Source organism: Atractosteus spatula, chromosome 2, assembly GCF_055471065.1.
Source record: "Atractosteus spatula isolate fAtrSpa1 chromosome 2, fAtrSpa1.hap1, whole genome shotgun sequence".
NCBI classification, from domain to species: domain Eukaryota; kingdom Metazoa; phylum Chordata; class Actinopteri; order Semionotiformes; family Lepisosteidae; genus Atractosteus; species Atractosteus spatula.
Genome location: NC_142707.1, coordinates 20,699,465 through 20,712,061, shown reverse-complemented (window position 1 = coordinate 20,712,061; position 12,597 = coordinate 20,699,465). Strand labels below are relative to the sequence as shown.

Genomic DNA, 12,597 nt, shown 5'->3' with positions numbered 1-12,597 from the left:
TTAAGGCAGACGTCTCGCTTCATATCTGACCTGCACTTAACCCAACCAAAGATGGAGGAACAAATGCAAGTCCAAAGTGATCAGCTAAATTTCCCCCTGTGTCTCAACATATTACAATTGAAACTACAGGGTCATGAGGGATGGGAGCTTTTATGTGACAAAAAGGGGACATTATAATAAACTGCAAAGAAATCTGGAAGAACATTTCTAAAAGAAAATTCCTTCCTGGGTCATCTAAGACAAGACCAAAATCAAGACTGGAAGAGAGAATGCCGGAAGCCTCATAAACACTTGTAGAGGCATAACAAGTCATTGTAGGCCTGTGAATTTCTCCCACGAATTATATCTCCAATGTAGCCTTGGTTCCAGCCCTCCTCTAAAAAACAATTTCATCCCTGAGTGTGCACACAATAAGCTCCATTACAAAGACAAAACTGGACATTGGAAAACAGCAGGGACATGAAGAGATTTCAGCTGTACCTGAGCATTTGGGAAAGGCAGGAAAAAACAGACAAAAGGCAGACCTCCTGGCTTAGGAAGGTGGCATGTCTGTGAATGGTCATTTCTTTCATGTTTAAAAGGGGAACTGCAGTCCCAATTTCTCAGACCAGTTAATAAATCTCGGGAACAAAATAAATTCATTGACTTTATAGAAAAAAAATTACAAATTTCGAATAGAGCACAAAATTAACAGTTTCTGTAATGACTAATGTGATGTACGAGCGAATAAGCGCACGATGTACAAGCAGTCATTTCATTGCAGGTACTGTAGTCCTAACGTGATCTGCATGCAGAGTTAAAAAGTAAGTAATATTCGTTGGCAAAACCACCTTGAAATCAAAAAGCAATATTTCTATTGAATTAAAAGAGATGCATTCACAAGCCTGCTGGTTTACAGTGTCATCTCACCAGACGTTTGTTTGCCTTGATCTGAATCACACCACGTATTCTGCACATACTGGAAAATGTGATCTATTTTGTGATGTACAGTAAATTGCAGGTTTTACAAGTTACCGTGTACATTTTACTTTTATTGTGGTTTGAAATGCACTCATCAGTGCTAATTCTTTCTAACCACAAAATATGAAAATAGCATTGTAGTTCCCCTTTAATGGTCTTTCAGTTTTATCTTGTTGGTTTGCCTGTACCTTCAGCTGAAAATAAAATACTAACCTTAATATGCTGCTATAACATGGACTGAAATAATGGTTCCCAACACACAAGTATACTTTGAGCCAGCATTTCCTTAAACATATATCCACAATTTACAGTCTAATCCATAGTTCGATAAAGAACTGGAAATGCTCAAATGACAAAACCACACATTTTCTTTGCCATTTCTAATCAAGTGTTCACGGCATAATATCTATATTTCACAAGCAGAAATATCTTCTATAGATATTTAATCTATCTATAGATATTATAGTGAAGATATAAGTCAGTTTCTGTTCTGACATAATCAATCTACCACTTAGACCAAATCCAAAGCCTACTGCTCAAACAATCAAAACTGAAGCCTTTTTAAATTATTTTCACAATTAATTTCTCATATTGCAGCAGTATTTGTGTTGCAGGGCTAAAAGTAAGAAGAGAGGCAGGAGATAAATCATGCAATGTGACCAGCATGTTTATACCCCCAAATACACACTTCAGTAATGCACTTACCGAAAAAGGAAATTCTAAAAAAAACATTAAAGACAAGATAAAAGATGGGTTGTGTGTTTCAACTTTTTAAATAGTTGCACAGAAGATACAAGAAAGTTTGAAAGTCACATGTGATGTGGGTTACATCATAAAGCATTCATGTCAGATGCCTGTGTGTAATTAATACCTGATGTGCCCAGTACAGACTACCAGGCAGATGTTCCTTCACTGAATCTCCAAAATCACACACTGGTTGTTTTATTTTATGTTTGCTGTTGTTTTGCAGCTTGTCCCACAGGGGCTCCATTGGGTTCCAACACAGATCTACAGTGGTTCAATCCAGAAAAGTCTGGACTGAACTTTGCTTTGTGGGGATGGTTCCTTTATACAGAGCTTAGTGAATCTTTCATGGTTTCTTCATGAAAATGTGCTTAACATCTCCGCAAGAGACTCGGAACACCACTACATGCAATACCCACTGTGGCTGTCTATGTTGAGATGCAAACTTCAGTCACACAACCTAGTTACCTCCTGTCTTGTGATACCTGAATCAGACAGGCAGCTTCATTTCATAAGATTCATTTGATGGCTTAAATTTAGTTCAAGGGTCACCCACAACACTCAATTGAGCCGCAGATGCTACTGTGTGAAACCGATCTCTCAAATGTTCCCTCGGATTGCTGCATGTATTCACCAAACCTGAGTCAACCAAGAGAGTTTCCTGTGAGTTGCTAGCACTGCTGGAGCCTAGTGATGGTGGACTGGTGGTCATAAAATGCCCAAGTGGCATATGACTGTGACATTCCTGCCAGCCACAGTGCTTTCCTTCTCACTTTGACTCAACCAAGGCATTGTTGTGGTGTGATTTAAACATGTTCCTTCTATGTGTGTGAATATTACCTCAAACTCAAAATCCACTCACTCCGAAACAAACAACACTCCCCAGACAGGGGCTGTCACACCTTTTCTCATTGCCTACGCAGGAGGCGAGTCCACGTGGGGGAGTCTGGAAAAGCGGATTTGAATTAGCCACGTCCTCTCGTAATCAATTAGGTGGTGTGTAAAAGTCTAGAGAAAGGCCACTCCTGTTATGGGCTCCAATGATTGTTATCACTAAGCATCCTTGACCAAAACCTGCTCTACCATGTGAGAAGGGAAAACACTGTGGCCTGGACTGCTTGCCAGCTTGAGAAAATACACTGAGGGATGAGTCACAGCCTCGTGATGGGCCATGGCTAATTCCATACCAGTCTTTCCAACTACAAGTGGAATTCCACCTTCTTCTTCCTGCGTGCCTTGCACTTAATGAAGAATGCCCAGGTGTGTCCTAGTCACCAGCACATACCTGTTCTAAATCACCCAGCACCTCAGCAGCCCAAAATGGTGGCCTTTCATGCAAAACCTCCTGGGAACACTAAAAGCACTCCCTCCAATCCAAAGTGGAGACTCTGTCAGAAGTGCAAAACAGGTACAAGAGTTCTAACATGTCCTGCAAGCACAACAACTACTCAGCATCATATTTGAAGAAGTTGAACTGGGGTTCATTTCCGGGCTGGGAAGATTTCTAGGTGCTCTTTTTCCATGTTCTCCCTGCAGTAAAGTAGGCTTTCCCGGTGTTTCCAGTTTCTTCTCATTTTCCAAAGAAAATGCAGGAAAGGTAAACCTACTGTTTGTCCTTAAATTGTCACTATGTGACAATTCTGTCACTATGTTCTGTTTGTGCCCTGCAGTGGACTGCTATCCAGTCAAAGATGTCCTGCCTTGATCCCACTGCTCACACTGTAGTCTCCAGGTCATTGTGACAAAGAATAAGTGGCTTTCTGATAAAGGATGGACTTAATGGTAAAAAAACAGCTGCATTTCCTGCTGATGTTTTTCATTAGCACGTACACATATCAGACAGATTTAATTCCATCTCAGAATCAGATAAGTCAAGAAATTTCAGAACCTGAGCTGAGTAATGAAAGACGTGTGCAAATCTGACTGCATGGTCCTTTCAAACAAGCTAACCTGAAAAAGGTAGAGTAAATCAACTAAAAAAAGCTCATACCAATAAACACCTAGAATGGGCACAAGATCAGAAAGATTGTGCACATGGAAATGAATATTTTCAACAAATTGCCTGTTACAGGTTGCCAAAATACTGGACAATGCCTACTGGAAAACACAGAACTAGTCAAATAAATTCTTGTGTCAGTGCACAATCTAGGCACATTTAAAGAGAAATAATTTCACTCCACTCTTCAGCGTCATGCAATACCCTTGGGAAGACAAAATGAAGGTGAAAGGTTTGTTTAAAATTATATAATGGGATAATGACACTAACAAAATAGACACACTACAGTATACCTACTGTAGATCAAAAAGAAGACCAACCTGTTCTTATTAAATTGCTGTGTTAGCCTCCCATGTTACCTAACCTTAACGTAAATGAAATGTTTTTAGATTGGCTTGACGGGAGAGTATAAAAAAGATTTAAGCCACCATATACTGTAAATGCTCTCACTGATGAATAGAACAGAAAGAGCAAAAAATACTCTCTCTAGAAGTTTCTGCAAGAATGCTTTGAGTTTGTGCAACTATGATTACTAAAAAGGGGGGGTAAGGATTGAATACGAAATTAAGTAAAATGCAATTACTATTACAATAGGGATGATGCACGAAGTAAATAACCATAACAGTTTCATTTGAGACTGGTTATATAATAAAATGCATATACACATTAAAAAGGCTGTGAATAATGCCACAAATAAGATTTGAATTAAAAATGATTCTGATAATCAGAAGGATTTTCCTGCCCTATTGCATTATTACATATTAAAGTGCCTTTATCCCAAATCTGTAAACCCAACAGAATGTACCAGTATTTAAAGTTAAAATCTTTAATAACACAGAACCCTCATTACGTTGTAACTGCAGAATAAAATGAGTGCCTGAAACACAGAAATGCACTAAGAAGTAGACTGAACAATAAAAGAAATCTGCCATACAAACTCTCAGTGAACTGGAGAGCAGTGTTCTAATGTTATATCCATTCGTTTTCTAATCAATTTATCCAGTACAGGGTTGTGAACGGGGGTCGGACACACACACAATGAGCCAAATTTCCCAGAAGCCAACTGACCTACCAGTGTGTCTTCGGACTGTGGGAGGAACACCTGGCGAAAAGCCACACGAGCCCAGGGAGAACGTACAAACTCCACGCAGACAGCACTCCGGGAATTCAATCCAGAGCCCCCGGCGCTGCAAGGCAGCAACGTTACCCACTGCGATACCGTGCCGCCAGTAATCCACTAAACCACACCTTCCCCTTCTCCACAGAACAATGTCAACTCTGACACAGTTACCCACCGCACACCAAACCCACGGAGTACACGTGGGCTTCCCGTGACGGATGCATTCGGAAGAGTTCCATTAAACCCAATTCCCTGCTACAGAAGCGGGAGGCACTATCTGCAGAAAATCGATCTGCTCATCGCGGAGCTTCTCCACAAAAAGTGAAAAACATGGTTTGCAAATGACCAATGCCCAGCGCCAAAAACGTTTAGAAAGACCACACAAGGACCCCGAGAATTAAGACGCTAGAAACCAAATAAGCACTCTGGCATTAAAAAAAAAATTACTATGAGACAAACGAAAAGGTCGATTGTGGCAATAATACAAAAATTACCCCCAACCCCCCCGTGCTTCTAATACCAGTTAGTAGCAACTACTGTACTGTGTTTGCAGGTGCGATCGCCGTTCTGTCAATGCTTAAACCAGGCATATGAAATCTTCCAAATAAAGAATGTTTCTTGTTTTTGTAGTTGTTTTTATCAAAATTATCCATCTTATCGATAAACGCCAGCAATCGCTAGCAGAATTTACGTCATGCTGAAGTCAATCGGGTACAAAATGACTAGTAATATTATGAGCAAGCTTGCAAAACTTCAAAATTCCCATTATCTTGCTACAATGCTAAGAAAAGCCTTTGATATAGCCGTAAATAACTATCATATTACGCACTTATCCCCCTTTAAAATACCAAAGCGTTACAAAACGATAAGTTAAATATTAAGCTTCAAAATTAAATTTAGGCGTGCTAGTATACTGTCGGTATAGTGTGTACTGTCGATGGCCTACAAAATAATGCAAAATCTACTTCCATTACAACCTTGGTCGGTTTTTGTTAAAGTTAAAATGGTCATTGCATTATGCACTGACGATGACTGCAACACGCCGCTCAATGACCTGATCTCAAATACAGTATGTTTATGCGGCTGCCTTCCCACTACTTTAAACATATATTGCTGTTCTGCTTTACATTCAACTTTACCAAAATAAATTTGGTAACATGCGTTTTTCGGGTCGTTGAGAAATGTTATTCGGAATTGAAACTATTCCCCTCATTTTCCCCTCTAAACGGCCACGGCAACTTACAGTAACAAATCCAGTTACGAATCCTGTAGTAGGAAGTCAAAGCATAGCGTCCTAAATACTATTCTTACCTACAGTACGAGCTGCAATACAGGGCTCGGCACACAGTACAGTGCGCTTTCTTGTGCGCCTGCGGCTTGTAGTTATTATATAACATTTCCCCATTCAGCAACACGCTATACAGCCGCTGATTATTTCCTTCTACATTGTCAGCACTCACAAAAAGCTGGAGTGAGATATGCATTTTAAAAGTAAGATCCTTCCAACCTCCGTAAAACACAAATTGGAACACTTTTAAATACATGCTGTTTTATTTCTCAAAACTCGGAAGAACTAATAAAAGCAAAATCCCTGCCACTGAAACATAAAACCTGTTTTTTTCTCTCTCTCTCGAAAGTGTGTTTTTAAATATCATGTTTTAGCAGCGGTCTTGCAGAGATTCGTCACCTGCAGTGACAAAACAAACAGAACGGGGACATACACGTGTTGATTATTTGATTATTCCCCGACCCAATCCGGCATGGTGTCTGCCTGGGCTCAGGGGCAGAGGCTCGATGACAGCTGTTCTGTCAAAACGCACGGGACACCGGAGCGCTGCGCCCGTCTTACCTGATCCGTCCGTCTGCTACTGCGGTTCTAGTGTACCTCCCGAGACCCTCATGCACGGATCTGCGAATGCTCCGACGGGTAAACAGTCCTTTGCGTTTTCACCGGACGCTGTTTCGCAAACTTGAACTGCTAATTCAAAATCCGCTTTCCAAAATCCATCTCGCCTTCAGCGATCAGTTGCTTCCAGGAGCCAGTCTTTCTCCTCTGCACGGTAGAGTGTTACGCAAGGATTTTGGACTCGGCGTTAGCTTTTCGTTAAAAAGAAACGAGTGTTGCATTCAGTTTGTCATTTCGTTGTTGGGACTAGTCATATATATATTTTTTTAATTCTCACTTGGGTCTCTCCCCTCCGCCATTTTCACCCTCCACACAAACAACAACAAACAGGACAAGGCCGCGCACGCCCACAGCGCGCTGAGGCGGGGACGAGGCCGTCTTTCGCACAAGCAGGAGGTCCTGTACGAGCAGAGTGAGAAAGAGTAACTTTCACTGATAGGGGCGTCAGTTAAAGCACCAAGTCAGTTCTTCCAGATAACAGAATAGATACACTTTCAAGAGCTTTATTTTGCTTAAAATAAAGTAGGTATTTTCCGTCGTTTTAAGGACTTTTCAGTAATTAGGTTACGTTAATGCCTTGCGGACAGTTTTTGCCATTCCTGCCTTGCACATCTATCATTTTATCTCATTGTAGTTTAACTAATAAAGTATAGAAACAACAGTTAAGTTGCTAAATAGGTTTGTGGCCATGTGTACAACAGTCGTTCTAAACAGTGTCTGTTCATTTGATGCATAATAAGTGATCATGTGACCGCAGAAGCATAAATATTTGGTGTTACATTTACCAGATGACTTCCAGTATCTGGGCTGTGGTTGTTTCTCTGTTAGAATAAGAAAGATAAACACCCCACAGATTTTGCGTAGCCCTTTCCCGGACCTTTATATGCTTTTTCTAGAATTTTGTTTTTCTTCTTTTCATCATGTACATGTACATGTTTCTCCTACATACATGGAACAAGTAGAGATTCATTTTAATCTTGACAGTGAAATTAACCTCTACTTTCTCCTTTGGAGCTCACATGCTGATACAGCCCTCACTCAGACTTTATTTTATTGTTATGGTTTGGTTTGTTGCGATCTCAGAGTAATACGTCTCTGAAAAGAACAGATAACAATGTCCATTTGCATTTTAACAAAATCTAAAAAGAAATCACATAAAATAACATAAGAATATCTTTATCCATGCTTTTGAAGATTTTGAATACAGCAGTATCTTTTCTGTGTTGGATGACCAACACTGAACACAATATTCAATGCATTCATACTAGTGCATTGTACAATTTTGACATTTGATTGCAATCCTACCTTTTAACTATATATCCCAACATCCTTTTTGCCTTTTTTGTATTGCTTCCCCACACTGATTCAAGAAGGTGAAAAGGATATATTCACATGAACATCTATAACGTTTTAGCATGTAGCAACTTCAAGTGCCATGTTTGTATCTGTAGTTTGTTTTTGCTACCTTAACATAACACCCTGCACTTACCTAAATTAAATGACATTAGCCAGATGTCTGCCCAGTCTTAAAGTCTATCTCAATCTTTTTTGGATTTCCTTTGCAACTTTTCCAGTATTAGCATATCCCCCTGTTTTGATCTATGTAAAGCTTGACTAGTTTACTAACTATACCAGAATCTAAACTGCTAATATTGAATCAGGAATAGTATCTCTTTAACCCTTCTCGAATTACATCGCCACAATTTGAGTTTTCACTCCTTATCCATAGTCTTTGTCTTTTGATCCACACAGCAGTTCTCAATCTAAAAAATAAATAATAATAAAAAATAAATAAAAGTATTGCATCATCTTTATTGAATGTCTACAGCTGTGTAAAAAGCCTTCTGAAACTCTATAATCTATTTGTGTATCAATTACTGGTGTTATGTGTCAACTCTAATAAATTAGTTAACCAAAACCTTACCTTTTCTCAATCCAAGCTGACTGTTCTCCAGAATACAATTAGTTATAATTAATTGCATGTAACAGAATGACAGATAACAGAATTATTGGTCTACAATTACTTTGTTCTGTTGCTCTGAACTTTGTTCAACAACTTTCCTTTCAATTGGGTATCACTCCTGTTTTGAGTGAACTGTTGGAAAGGTTTTGCTAATGACCTACAAATAATATCTCTTTGTCTTTAAGTATTGTTGCTTGAATCTCATCAGGAGATTTGTTTATTATTTATGCTTCTAATACCAGTAGCACATCGACTTCTTCTATGCAAATATTGTTTAATGTATAACCTTGTCTTTCCTCAGCCTGAGGCATGTTGTTCTAGTGCTCTCCTGACATTTCTAATATCATTTCTACCTGTGCTTGAAGTTTACTAAATTCATTTTCTTTAACTAGATAGCTTTGAAAGTGTTTTGTTTCTATATATATATTTACATATCATTAATTGATGTGTATCAGTTACATACATGTAATTATATCAATTTGGAGCCGTGGTAGCTCAGACGGCAAGGGCATTTTGCTCCTGACTAGTCCCGGGTTCAATCCCAGGTAGGGGCAAGTGATGTAGCTTGCTCTAATTCCTTCCAGATGGTTCCCAAGTCCACTCAGCCTGCTTTCCAAATGAGTACCGGGGGTTAATCCTTCTGGGGGTAATAGGCCGGCCAGAGCGTGATGCTGACCGCATCACCACCACTTCCAATGTCAGAAAAATGGTGGCCCTTGCCCCCCCCCCCCCCATTCCCCCATGGACCTTTATGGCCTGAAAAGGCGACCTACCCTACCAAATTATATCAATTACAGTACATATATGCCTTCACAGTATTATTCACACCTACAGATAGCAGCATTATCATCACACAATGAAATCTTCATTTTTCTTGGCACAGGAGCAGATCTTGATTGTCCCGGGTTACTTGTTTTTATACTGTTTCCTGTATTTGGCAGTTATAAAACCACAGACTTTTTTATAAACCGCTGTTCATTTAGTTAACTCTTGATTAGTCAAAACAGGTACAATTTAGTGTGTGAACAAGTGCTAAAGAAAGCAAAGGACAAAACATGAGGGTGCTGTCATTTTAAAATGGTGTCAGAAAATGTTGTGTTTAAACAATAGTGAATGTTCTTTAATGAATGTTAAGGACTGGTCAAATGTAAAACCACTTAGTGTAGCTTTTCTGGTGTGTCAGAATTTATTTTAAAGTAAAGGGGCGGTGCGGTGGCTCTGTGGTTAAGGATCTGCGCCTGTGGCTGGAAGGTTGCCAGTTTGAATCCCACGGCCAGCAGAGGAATCCTACTCCATTGGGCCCCTGAACAAGGCCCTTAACCCCAACTGCTCCAGGGGTGCTGTATTAAATGGCTGACCCTGCGCTCAGACCCCAAGCTTCTCTCCCTGTCGGTGTCTCTCATGGAGAGCAAGTTGGGGTATGCGAAAAGACAAATTCCTAATACAAGAAATTGTATATGGCCAATAAAAATGATCTTACCCTGATATTCACTCTCTTTGTCATTCACTCTGACCTGAAAACTGACAAGGCTGTCTGTTTGCCGATTACTCATTCAAACTGACACATTTGTCCATCTGCCTGTCTGGCACCATTCATGCATCACGTTTCATTAAATAAACAAGCCATGTGGAACAGAAAGACATACAGTATAGTCCATATAGAGCTAACAAAAACAGCCTTCTTCTGATAACACCTACACAGCATATACATTTCACCCATTGTATGTTATTCCTATTTGAGGATTATATGGTTAACATTGCACTCTTTTTTGGAAAACAAATCCTTTAACCACAATATTCATCCTTTATCTTGTGTATTTACCATTACATCCTGTTGTTACAAAAAGTGGTTTTGTGGCAACAGCTTAAATACAAGTATTTTTTAAAAGTTAAATAATAACATACTCCCACTGGTCAGGCAATACTGACCAAGGTCACTTGACTTCTTTAATTTTCCATGAACAATCTAGTAGCAGAGAAATATGCAATAATTGAAAAGACGAGTGTTGATGACCGAACACAACACACAAAACTATATTATTATATTTTGAACTGGAATGAGGTCTTAGAGCCCAACAAATTACATCCAACCTCCCTCATTAGATCCCTAACATTGACTACAACAATGCAGTCAGAAGTGTACCTAAATGTTTAAGAGAAAGTAGGTCTGGTTTCATAAAAGGACTAATCTTCCACAGGTTAGCCTGCCCTCTAAACTGATAATAAAATAGTGGAATCGTTTGGCCTCTAATAAGAATGCATGCAATTAATCAACAGTAACAATTTCATAAAGTTTCATCAAGAAAAACATAGTGCAAATTAATTGGTGCTTCTAAAAATATTAAAAAGAGCTGTATCTTTCCTGAATATTTCCTTAAACTTAGACTTAGTGTCCCTTCAGTGCCCAGTGAAAGGCAGATGTTGGTTCCTTAAAGACAATGAAGTAAAGCTGTGTTGTAAAGTTGTCACTCACTCTTTTCTGCTACAGTACATATCCTTCTTCTCTTTCTTAAAAAGTTATGTCATCTATTGAAGCATAGCACATTGTCACATAAGATGCTGGTCATCTTCTGGAAATTCCAGCCTCAGGAGTTGTGGGGCTCTTTGGTCTCCTCTCAGTTGTGGTCTGCTTAATTCATTAAATATTGCTGAGTTTCTGGACTGCTTATCCAGATGCCCAGATATGTTTTAACAGACATACTTTCTCTCAGCAACCACAGGGCTCTTGAATCATCCTGAATTGTTGTGTGTTTACCTAGATAGGTACTTAATTGTCCGCTACTGTGGAAATTTGCCTTTGGCTTCTGCCATAAATGCACAAAATGCATGATTAAAACATAAAAGTCACATAAAATAATATGAAGTACATGAAATCCCAACAACAGTATGTAATACATAAATGGATCAATAAATACAGTAGGTATTGGGGGGAATATATTTACATACATTCATTAAGCAGTTTTATTACAGAGGGGACAAAGGACTTCTTACTGTATAGATGTTTTTATTTGAATTTGGTACCCTATACAGTCTTCCTGATGGGAGCATTATGAATTGAGGGTGGAGTAGATGCATGGAACCTGCTGTGATGTTCCTCACCATTCTGAGAGCTGTATTAATATTAGGTGCACATTGTCTGTGTTCTTGTGTGTCCTGCAATATGTGTCTTGAAGTGTGGCATTTGTTAAGAGAGCAGAGAATCCAATCTAAGCTGTAAATCCTCCTCTCATTAACAAGATGCTGTTCTCACTTGCTATTTAGGGAACTTTGATGAGTTGTCAGTCTAGGCTGTATCTGACTTCCCTAGAAATAATTCTTTAATGGCTTTACTCCAGCAAACAGGCTTTAATGAAGATTCCAGCTCAGTAAGTGAATTTACTCCTCCCTGGTTTCCGATCTTTAGTTTAAGAACCCCAGAGTGATAAAGAAAGGGGACAGCATAGCAACTAAGATTGTTGCTATTGGACATAATTAATTTCTTAAGACCTGGGACATTTTTACTGTGATCAACAAGTCAGGTGACCCAATCAATTAATTTACAGATTATTTGGTACAAAAACCTTTCACCCTAAAGGACGAACTACCCATCCAGTTTTAATAACCACTTAATCCAGTTCAGAATTGTAGTGAGCCAGATCCTAACCTGGCAGACAATCGGTGCAAGGCACAATATACTCTGGATGGGACACCACTCCATCATGGCGCAGAATTTAAAGGTTCTGACAAACCTGCAGTAGACAGTTTATCCTATAGCACTGAGGGACAAGAAGCCTCCACAAAGACAGCACCTCATGCCAGAACTAAGCTTAGGATCCAAGAGCTGTGAGTCAGAAAAAACTAACAGCCTCTGCTCTTCACCCTCAAGGACCAGAATTCTCACAAATGAGCACATTACCCGCTAAACCAAT

At 39.4% G+C, this 12,597-nt stretch overlaps 1 protein-coding gene across 2 annotated transcripts in view; it reads right to left on the bottom strand.

Annotated features, from left to right (window-relative positions):
* Nucleotides 1-7,065, bottom strand: part of ncoa1 (nuclear receptor coactivator 1) — a 64,130-nt gene extending 57,065 nt beyond the window's left edge. Inside the window, exon 1 of one of the 2 annotated variants that reach the window (XM_088931965.1) lies at nt 6,670-7,065. The gene's annotated coding sequence lies outside the window, so the exon portion shown is untranslated. The remainder of the gene's footprint in view (nt 1-6,669) is intronic. The other variant, XM_088931954.1, reaches the window with a different exon arrangement.
* Nucleotides 7,066-12,597: the final 5,532 nt, after the last annotated feature.